Source organism: Euprymna scolopes, chromosome 3 (genome assembly GCF_053919585.1).
Source record: "Euprymna scolopes isolate OS-2025 chromosome 3, ASM5391958v1, whole genome shotgun sequence".
NCBI classification, from domain to species: domain Eukaryota; kingdom Metazoa; phylum Mollusca; class Cephalopoda; order Sepiida; family Sepiolidae; genus Euprymna; species Euprymna scolopes.
This window is the reverse complement of record NC_136484.1, coordinates 122,783,768-122,794,779: the sequence shown is the minus strand read 5'-3', so window position 1 is coordinate 122,794,779 and position 11,012 is coordinate 122,783,768. Positions and strand designations below refer to the sequence as shown.

The window sequence follows — 11,012 nt, the reverse complement described above, 5'->3', positions numbered from 1 at the left end:
CGTTCGCAACCAAATTTCAAACAGGGTATATAGTTGGATAGAACACCTCATTAGCTACATTTTCAAAAATAAATTTCGAAAATTGGTTCAGTAGAAAAAAAGTTACAACAAAATATGTGGGTTCACAAACAGGAGAGTAAGTACATAAGTGACTAACGCTTTTTTTTTTATTTTGCATAACTTTTTTTGTATATAAATATTTTTTACTGCGATTTTGCCAATATGACATGTTAGCGTAACGGTTAGAGTACCGGGGGTTGGTGGAAAGATTTTAGGTTCAATCCCGTGTATCGTTTTTTTTTATAATTAAAAACCGAACTTTTTTTTTAATAACTATTTTTTTTAACTCTCCTTATGATTTTATAGCAAAAAATGGTGAATTTATCGATTAAAAATATTGTTGAATTCTATGATATACATATTCTTTGAATGAACTCAAATTTTTCGTTATCACATTTGATGAAAAATGTAGTCCCATTTTGGCAATGCGTCTGACCAATGATGCTTTTGAACCCGCGACCAGCACTGCGATGTCATCAGCAGCAGCCTGGGCATAAATATTCCTATTTTTAAACTCCTTTAAAAGAGGATTCAGCATACAGTTCCATAGTAAAGGTGATAAAATCCCACTTTGGGGGTTTCATTTAACTACTTCCCTTTTAACAGTTGCCCTCTGTAGTTCTACTTGAACTGTTCTGTGCCTCACCATATACTCAATCCATCGGATGAGTACTGGTGGCACATTGAGTTCTCGTAGCGACTTGAACATACTACTGAAGGGTATGTTGTCAAAAGCTCCAACGATATCTAAAAAGACACCGAGTGCCATTTTCTTTTTTGTTAGTTTACGCTCTATACAGATCACGAATTCATGAACCGCAGTCTCGGTAGAGACCCTGGCTCGGAACTACTGTGATTGAATGATAAATATTGCAGAAATGTGTGTTTGAGAGCTAATTTTTTTTGACAATCATTAATAAATATTATAAATGTATATATTAATACAATAACAATGCCTGGAAAAATCATGGATTATATGGAAAAATGCGCGCATGAAAAGTAATATTCTTAAGATTTTATTAAACCTGGAAAAGTAAAGGACAAGAAATTCAACCTGGAAAAGTAAAGAACAAGATATTCTAGTAAAGTAAAAAATAAGAATTTTTTAGACTTAAAATATTGCAGCTAAAAATAAAATTTGAATATTGATAAATATTTTATTTATTATTTGCATATGTTGTTTATTGTTGAGTTAGAAAGAATTAAATGATCCTAATTATGATATAATAAAATTATTAATTTTTATGTAAATTATAGAATTATTAATTCCATCTACTAACTAACTAACTAATGAATTAATTTTATTCAAACAATTTTCACTACATAAATATATGCAAATAATAGGGGGTAAATAAGTTCAATCCAGCGACTGACACCCTTTCTAACTCAACAATAAACAACAACATATGCAAATAAGAAATAAAATATTTATCAATATTCAAATTTTATTTTTAGCTGCAATATTTTAAGTCTAAAAAATTCTTATTTTTTACTTTACTAGAATATCTTGTTCTTTACTTTTCCAGGTTGAATTTCTTGTCCTTTACTTTTCCAGGTTTAATAAAATCTTAAGAATATTACTTTTCATGCGCGCATTTTTCCATATAATATATATATTATGAGTGCACGTTTAACTTTCGTTTTGTGAAAACTACCCTTATTTATAGGATGTAGTGATTTTATTGATTTTAAAATTAAATTTTATTAAATTTAAAATCTAATTTCAATTAAAACATTTTATAAGTACCTTTAATATCAAAGCCAAAATTAACTTTAAAAATTTATTTTCTAAATTTAAAACTTAAAATTTATCTCAATATCCATTAAAATTTATCTCAATTTCGATTAAAATTTATCGCAATATCGATTGAAATTTAAAATTCCATTTAAATATATCGGAATGCATTTAAAAATTTCAACTGCGTCAAGGTTCGGGGGGGGGGATACTTATCTAGCTTACGAAATTTTCCTACTGTATTAATCTCGATACTATTGTATTTTTCCCTATGGTTTTAAAGTTGAAATAGATTATAAATTACATATATAGAGTATGATTTTTTTAAAATTTATATAGTAAAATAATTAAAAACCATAATAAAATAATTTAAAAATACAATTGAAATCCAATTTTACAAACTAAAATGAATTTTAGAATCTAAAAGTTAAATAAAAATATATATTTTTTTAAAATAAAAATTTAGGTTTTTCTTTTTCACTGATCCAGTTTTTAAGGAGTAGTTTCCTTCTACGTACACAACTTTTCAACGATTCAGTCCTCATATATATATATATATATATATATATATATATATATATATATATATATATATATATATATATCGTTGTATCACAACTCATCAGTGCCGCCAGAGTAGCATCTCTCCCAAGCCGAGGACCTTCAGTCTTTAACAGACTATGGATACCCACGAAGGGGTGCCTGCGCGTGAAATTTTATTGGCAGGAGGTACACAATCTTCAACCACACATCTCCCGAGTCGACATTGTGCTGTGGCAAGTGAAGTTTATGTACAAGACCACTGGAAACAAATGCCGAGATAAGCGGAGAGCACATACAGCGCCTAGAATTCCCAAATGGTCACCCATCTGGTACTAACCAGGCTCAACGTTGCTTAACTTCGGTGATCTGACGAGAACCGGTGTGTCAACGCGATTATGCCGTATATATATACACATATATATACAAATCATCTACATAGTCACACAAAACACACACACACACATATAAATCGTACAACTATAAACGCGCGCACATGCACACACACACACACACATATATATATATGTATACGTACATATGTATGACCAATCGTAAATATACACGAAAATGATGATGCTGATGGCAACATTCTGTCTAATAAGACAATTGCCTTCCGTATCTAGTCTGGTACACTGCAGCGTCTGCTGTGGTTATGAAGTCGAAGCTGCAGTTGCCTCTCCAGATGAAAGCATAAACGGGTAATAAGGAGACCTAGGTTTGCCCAGTTACCAGGGCCCCCTCTCAGCATTGCAGATAATGTGCGACAGAAAGGCAAGCCAATATGGTCGGAGTTAACGCAGCTGCAGGAGTTGCTGGAAAGTGTTGCAGTACTTTACCATTCACCTATCGGAAATAAAATATATAAGCATATAAAAACATACACATGTACACGTACACATACATAGTACACTCACATAAACATATACATATACAGAAATACATTAGTATATATTGATATGCCAACTTATTGTTCGTTCATAGAGAGAAAAAAACGCTTTCTCCTATTTTACTTTCACAACTGCCCGTAGGGAAAATATAAGCCAAATAAATCATCACACCCCAAGAAAATGACAACATAACAAAAACAAAACACAAAATATAACACAACAAAACAAGCCAAAACACAACAACAATATTCTTTATTCCTTAAGCAAAACAAACTAAGAAAGCACAAATAACTTAAAAAATTTTCATCTGAAATCTAACCATATAGTCACTATGTTACTAGGTTACACGTATACCGCGTGCACAAAAATTGTCTTCTCCATGAAAAATAAAATAAATACACTTTTTTACATGCTGTTAACGTCACAAATTCAGTTGATTCACGATTTTTTTGTCCTAATTGTTAAAATGCGATTTTAGAATCTTCGGGAAGAAGGACTTTGATTAAGTAACTTCTGCTAGTCATCTGATGATGGCTCGATACAATCCAGAAATCTGCAATGTTGTTTTTTTTTTGCTCTCTTGCAGTTTAAGTAAACTAAAATATGGAGACCAAAAAATGGGACATAAGTCGTGTTCACCAGTAATAAAAATGCCACCTGATTGGATTGGCGTCATTTTATAAATAACATGAAATATTGAAATTGAAAATATTAGAAAACAATATTTTATTTTATTAAATAATTTTTATTAAATACAGGAATTAAAAAAAAAAAATGATTTTTAGCAGTTTAATCACTCCCGCGTAACTTTATAAATAAAATGACAAACAAATAAAAATAGTTAGAAATGATATTAATGAAAAGATATTGAAATATATATAAAAATAATTATTGTAAAAGAATTTAAAAAAGTTAAAGTCATATTTAAGTAACACAATTCGATTGTTTATAAAAAGTGAATCATTTTAGTTTATTTTAAATTAAAAAAGGAAATGGAATTTGTTTACAAAAAAAAATCAACTGTTTATTATTGTCAGTTTCAATATCGTTTCATTAATTTTCTAATTATCTATATCTGTTTGTAAAACAATATGTGTTTTCTACTATTGTCAGTTTCAATATCGTTTCATAAATACCATTTCTAATTATCTTTGATTGTCATTTTATTTATAAAATTACGCGGAAGTGATTCAATAAAAAAGATATAAACTGCTAAAAATCATTTTTTAAAAATTCCTGTATTTAATAAAATTTATTTTATAAGATAAAGTATTGTTCTCTAATTTCGTCAATTTCAGTATTTCATGTTATTTATAAAATGACGCTAATTTCATTATCCAACCAGGTGGCATTCTTGTTACCGGTGAACACGACTTATGTCCCATTTTTTTATCTCCATATTTTAGTTTCCTTAAACTGCAAGAGAGCCGTTTTTTTTTGTGAATTAGCTTACAGAGAGGGGATTATTTTTCAGCGTAAATATCGTAAAAAGTAATTAAAAATACCAAAGAGTAAATCTATATGAGTTTTTGAGTACGAGTCTAAGAATAATACAAGAATTATGAAAATAATAAAGTTTTTCATAAAGGAATACTAATAATCACACAGAGTACAGAGTTCATTAATGATTTCGGAGACAAGAGTTTATATGCATCCAACTCGCAAGAATCGGCAACATTTTATGAAAGTTTTCAATGTAGATTTTACATGAACTCAACAGAAGTTTCACACATACACATGCTACTCTCTCCTCAGATTATATAAAATGTTAAACACATGGGAAAAATCGAAAAAAAAATCGATATCGACAGATTCTAAACTCTACATACATGCAACTCGCCAGAATCGAAAAAATATGACATGCACGCATGTACGCAGTCCTCTCAGAAAACACGCAATTAATCAGAATTGACAAAATTAAACACGAACACTCCCTAGATTCTACAAAGATCTAAAGGTTCCCAATTCATCAGAATTGATAGAATTGAACATATATTGCATAAATAAATCCATGATTTGAATAATAGAAAAATGAATGATATTCAAGGGTCAGTAGTGACCCCAGAACAGAAGTTGACAAAATCATATGACTGCGGGACACAAATAATTCTGTCTCTTTCTGGGAACGCTCCAAGCAAAAGAGACGTGTAAAAAACGTTGTCCTCTCTGGGGATAAAATAGTCATATTTCCTTTCAAGGAATGCGTTAATTCCTTTATTAGGTTTGATGTTTTTGTTTTGGCGTCATTAATTCTGGCGTCTTTAATTTTATCCAGAGAATTAATTAGCTGGACTGGGGAAAACGTCATGCTGAAATTTGAAGGCTTGTATAAATGGAACTCTCTTTATATATATATATATATATATATATATATATATATATATATATATATATATATATATATATATATATATATATATGTGTGTGTGTGTGTGTGTGTGTGTGTTTAGAGATACAAAATTCATGTAAACAAAATAGGCGGAAATCTCTCAAGATCTCTTTCACCTATCATCTCGTCAGGTGAAAATTGATAGCATACAATGAAAAAAATTGGTGAGAATAAAGAGCACTAGGCGAATGTTAAAGTATCAAAAGACGATTAAACTAAACAATTAATTTACATATACGTGTATACCACGATTAAAATGGCACCACGTGGAAGAAAAAACAGAATGTTTGCCGTAGGGCGAGCTGAATACGTAGCAGCTGGTTGTAGCAGAAGACTATAAAACTGGTAATTGATCCCGAGAGGATGCAACCATATTGTCGCTGCTGGAAAATAGGTGTCAAGGTTTTGGTGATGAAACGAGCGTTAATAATTGTCTTTTCTTTCTACCGAAAAAAAAAGCTGGAGTGGAAGCTTTTCCTTTGTTTCTTTGCGTCGGGTCTGAGTTAAAATGTAACAGCCACATTACGTAATTATTTGGCGCCCCTTAAGACGAAGCCCTTTTTACAAAAATGGGTCAAAACAAAAAAAATAAAGGTTACCAGGGGAGAGAATACAGCCGCAATGAAAGGAAGAAACAACGAACTAAGCCGAGAAAGGAAACTTGGAAGAAAAAAAAATGTGAATTCCACATGTCTGTGAGTAATGTGGTTCGTTTTTTTCTGTTTCACTTTCAAATTTTTTCTTCTGTTTTGTCGTTCATATCTCGTTATCGCCAGAGGGAAAATTGCAGGGGAGCTTGAGCAAGAAAAGTGGCAATCCTCCCTGCTGACTAAAAGGGGTTCCCTGGGTGTCTTAGTTCTCTGTCAATATTATCTTTAATGTTAAAGGCAAAATGTCTAGTGCAACCGAACCCCTTGATAGAGCGAACGTGACAGTAATAATTAAAGAAAAACTTGATTAGAACGTTTATTGATATAGAACAGCGCTAGGCAATTCCAGCCGGTCTTACAAGTTAAAGCCAGAGAAATTCAAAATTCAACCAAGTTAATCTTTGAACGATAATAACATTCAGATAATAATAATATTTTACTAACGAAACAATTGTTTGGCGATGAATCGTATTGGGTTATCGTTTTGGGTTCACTGAAAGCTGGGATGACCTTTGGGGTCCAGGGCTGGAATTGGCTTGGCGTGTGAAAATTGTCGTTGGAAAATTTCATGATTACGTAATGTGGGATGTGACCAATCGATGAAGAAAGGAGTTTTTACGTATTGATTATTGATTGGTGAGGAAAACCATCCTGATTTGCCAGACTCACCCCGTTACGCGGGTACAAAAGCACCGGGACGAGCAAATTTTGTCAGGTTTTGAACAAGCTCCCAGCGGCCTAAATCTCTTCCCCTACACAGCCCGTTCACCCCATGCTCACTAACCACCTGCCGACGGGAATACTAGGATATATATATATATATATATATATATATATATATATATATATATATACATATATATATATATATATATATATATATATATATAGAGAGAGAGAGAGAGAGAGAGAGAGAGAGAGAGAGAGAGAGAAAGAGAGAGAGGGAGAGAGAGGAGGGGAGAGAGAGAGAGAGAGAGAGAGAGAGAGAGAGAGAGAGAGAGAGAGAGAGAGAACAACAAACAAAATCGTTCGCTGCAGATAGATTTTTCTTTTTATTGAAACTAACTGTTACATTCAACTGTAAATAATTGTGTTGTTAAAAAATGTATCCGGAATTTAATTCCACTATATAATACAGAACATTGTAACTTAGAAGTTTTATTTGATAATATAATTTTTGTAAAAACAAGGAACTGACGACTGAAGATTTATTTATAACTTAGCTATCAGGTTGAACACTCCACTTGAGTTATACTCTTTCAGAAGAAAGCGATCGGAAGGGCACCTTCCTTAGAGCAGGAAACAGGCTGTGACCCGCGTATCTAAAAAGAAACACAGCGTTAGGCGCGCACCACACCAGTTTCCCTGAAGACTTCGAATTGTTTTCCTTTGTTTTCTTTTTCTCTACTTCGCAAACTACTTGTGGAAAAGGAATAGCCAGAATCACGCATCCAACCCTGTTATGATATAGACGATCAAGGCCAAGCTGCTGAACTTTCTTGGGTGTTCCGAAATCGGAACCACCTATAACTGCACTTATGTACCGATGAACACGACTTGGACTCTTCATCGGGTTACATTAATTTTACGAATCGGTTATCCAATATTATACAATATTTGATGTACCAAATAGCTTATTCGGTTTTAAATAGGAATTTAGAATTAAACATTTTATTATATATTTATATTCTTGTAAATTTGTATTTGGACTGTTCGAATGATATCCAACATCAAAGAATACTAAATATCTCAAGTTTTTTTTTATTTTACGGATTACTAAAGTTTAAAAATTTATAATTAAAAAAAAAAAGTTTATAAACCGTGTCTGGTGTTTTTAGTATTCGGCATTATGTTACTTGGATCATTGTAAATCTAATACCGAAAACAGAAATATTAATCTTCAAAATAATCTTTAATTTTAAAACTAATGGCAAGCAAAATTGTTTGGCGGTTAAGAAGACACTTGGTATTAACTGAAATATTATTATTTAATCCTAAAACTGAACCTCTTTATGAACATAAAGCGTAAAAGTTGCATGGCCGCTGTGGTAGAAGGATAAGTGTCCAAACGATGAATTTGTTTGTAAATAGTTCCAACTTTTCGGTTCTCATTGTATAATTTATAAAGGTAAGAAAACTACGTTCTCACTATTTAAACAGTGCACTGAGTTTTTCTCCTTCCAACGTATTGAAACGTTGTCTTTAAATGCTTAGAAAAAATACGTTGAAACTCCTATTTTACAAAATAAATAAATAAATAAATAAATAAAAGACGAAAAATGAATAGGTCGAATATGTTACACACAAAGATATTTTATTTGGATTTATTTATTCAAGTGCTTGTTTGAACTTATGAGTTTTTCTTTTTCTTTTATGACCTCGGCGCAGGTTTTAATGAATTCTTGTAAATAAGTTTATTTGGTATGTAGCTATGTAACAGCAACGGCATCTCACGTATGCAAACGACTGAGCGTTGATGCGAGGTGACATCAGGTCAGAGGAAAAGGAAAGAAATAAAAGCAGAGACAAAAACAGCACGTGGCGGCAACAGCGACTTTAGAGTACGTGTCGGCGAGAGAAAGACTTTTAACCACATGGCGACATGATAGGATTTTAAGCACGCGTCAGCGTGAAAGGAACTTTCGTTACAAGAACAAGTCGACTGTTCTTGTAAGTGAGTAAATATGAGATAGGATAGCCGAGGATTCGAACTTGCGAAGCTAGATTTGGAATTAAGAATTCCGATCATAAGTTAAAATAAATAATACAGAATGTTATTGAAAATGGAATATAGAATTACCATTATTTAGTTCACATGAAATAGTTAGATATCAGTTTATTGAAAAAGGGACGTAATGATGAATTTTGTTTCTGTTAAAGAAATGAAATTAAAATAAGGAATTTAAAAACGAACAATGGAAAATGTTTGTACAGTGGGTTGATCAAAAATTAGGTTAGAGAGTCGGCTTTGTAAAAACGTGAGGAAATGCATGTCGGGCCACGGGATCGAGATGTACGTGTTTAGTCATGCAATGACGTCATGAGTTCTCAATATAGAGAGCTTTAGGCAGTCAGTCGGTCAGGTAGTCAGGGGAGAAGCGAGAAGTCAGTGAGTCAGAGACAAAGCTGACATGGAACCTTGGAAGCGAAGGGTAGAAGAAAGAATCATGTAGAGACTTGAATTCCTTGATGCAAAGCCATTGACCGGTTGTATGGCGCAAAGGCGCAAACAAACATCACCATCTTTTTGTATCTGCGTCTTCGTGTTATGTTATTCAACAGAAAGGTATTGCCAATTTATATTATAAGAACTTTGTGAATTTCATCATCTCAAAAATAGGTAAAGAAATATATGTGTCAATGTTATAGAAACACTCCCATTCACAGAACTGTCAACAGTGCAAACGTCAATATCAGTATCAATTTCCCGGTCTATCTATCAATATATCAAATCTTCTCTCATTGTGTATTACATGTCGTCGGCCCTCCTGTATTAACATTTACCCTGTCTCTTTATATATACAGAACTGTCTCTCTCTTTATATATACGCGATAAATCTGCACACCAACATGAACACTCTAACACGAACAACAAATACATACGTCACCCCTTCTAAAATAACACCCAGTATGCAACACTTTTAAACAAAGTGCAGGATTGTCAGCCCTCCGAGCTTTTTACAAAATTGTCAGAAAACGTGTGCCATGGAGTGAGTTGCAGACATAGCAATTGGTTATTGCTACGGACTGGGAAACTGTTATTGACTCAGAAGAAAACAGATGTGTTTCATATACAACGTTAAAGATAGAAGTTAGATTTTGAATGTATTAAACTAAGTATTCATTTTTTTTACTCCATTGTACCAGGCATTCAAGATAAAAAAAAAAGAGAGAAAGTCATTTAATCTATGGCTGAATGGAAAAAGCAGGTTCCATATTTTCTGAATGGTTATGTCGTTTGGGTTTTGAACTCGGCTCACTGGCTTTATATAAATCCCGAAAACCAAATGGAACAGTTTTATATTGTTAATGTTACAAGCGTTCATAAAACACACACACACACACACACACACACACACACACACACACACACACACACACACACACACACACACACACACACACACACACACACACACACACACACACACACACACAATAAAACAAAAACAAAACAGCAACAAAAGACACAAATGCAGCTTTTCAGGTATTTATTTTTCGACAAAAATCTGTCATTTCCTTGTGTTTTTTCTTTTAAATTGGTGCTCGTCTTATTTTGAAGTGTTTCACTTTTGAAGAGTTTAAAAAATGACAAGAAAGGAAAAAGATATAAAAAAAAAGTATAACAAAAAGAAAATTAGAATTAAGGAAAAAAAAATCTAAAGAAAATCTAAGCCATTTTGTATTTTCAAAAGTAGACACACAGGAGATTTGAATGCACGGAGAATCAGACATATAGCTTGTTTAATGCCATCAAATTAATTAAAACATTCCGAGACAAAAGAGAAAATATTGAAACAGACAGATTAAATTTGCGTGACATTCAACTCAAGTGGTCTGACATTTTAATAGCCAAACTGATACATTTCATATTACTTAAGTTTTCCGATGTCTCCAAGGTAGGGCGACGGTACGATCATTCGATGGAGTCGCTATTGAAATAATTGACTGTAACCGGTAACTAAAAATTCAAATAATAACAACAATAATGGCAATGGTAACAATGATTACGATAAAAGTAATTTTTA

The 11,012-nt window shown here is 32.4% G+C and overlaps 1 pseudogene; it reads right to left on the bottom strand.

Annotated features, from left to right (window-relative positions):
• Window positions 1-2,627: 2,627 nt before the first annotated feature.
• Window positions 2,628-2,744, bottom strand: LOC145263852 (5S ribosomal RNA; annotated as a pseudogene).
• Between the last annotated feature and the right edge of the window lie 8,268 nt (window positions 2,745-11,012).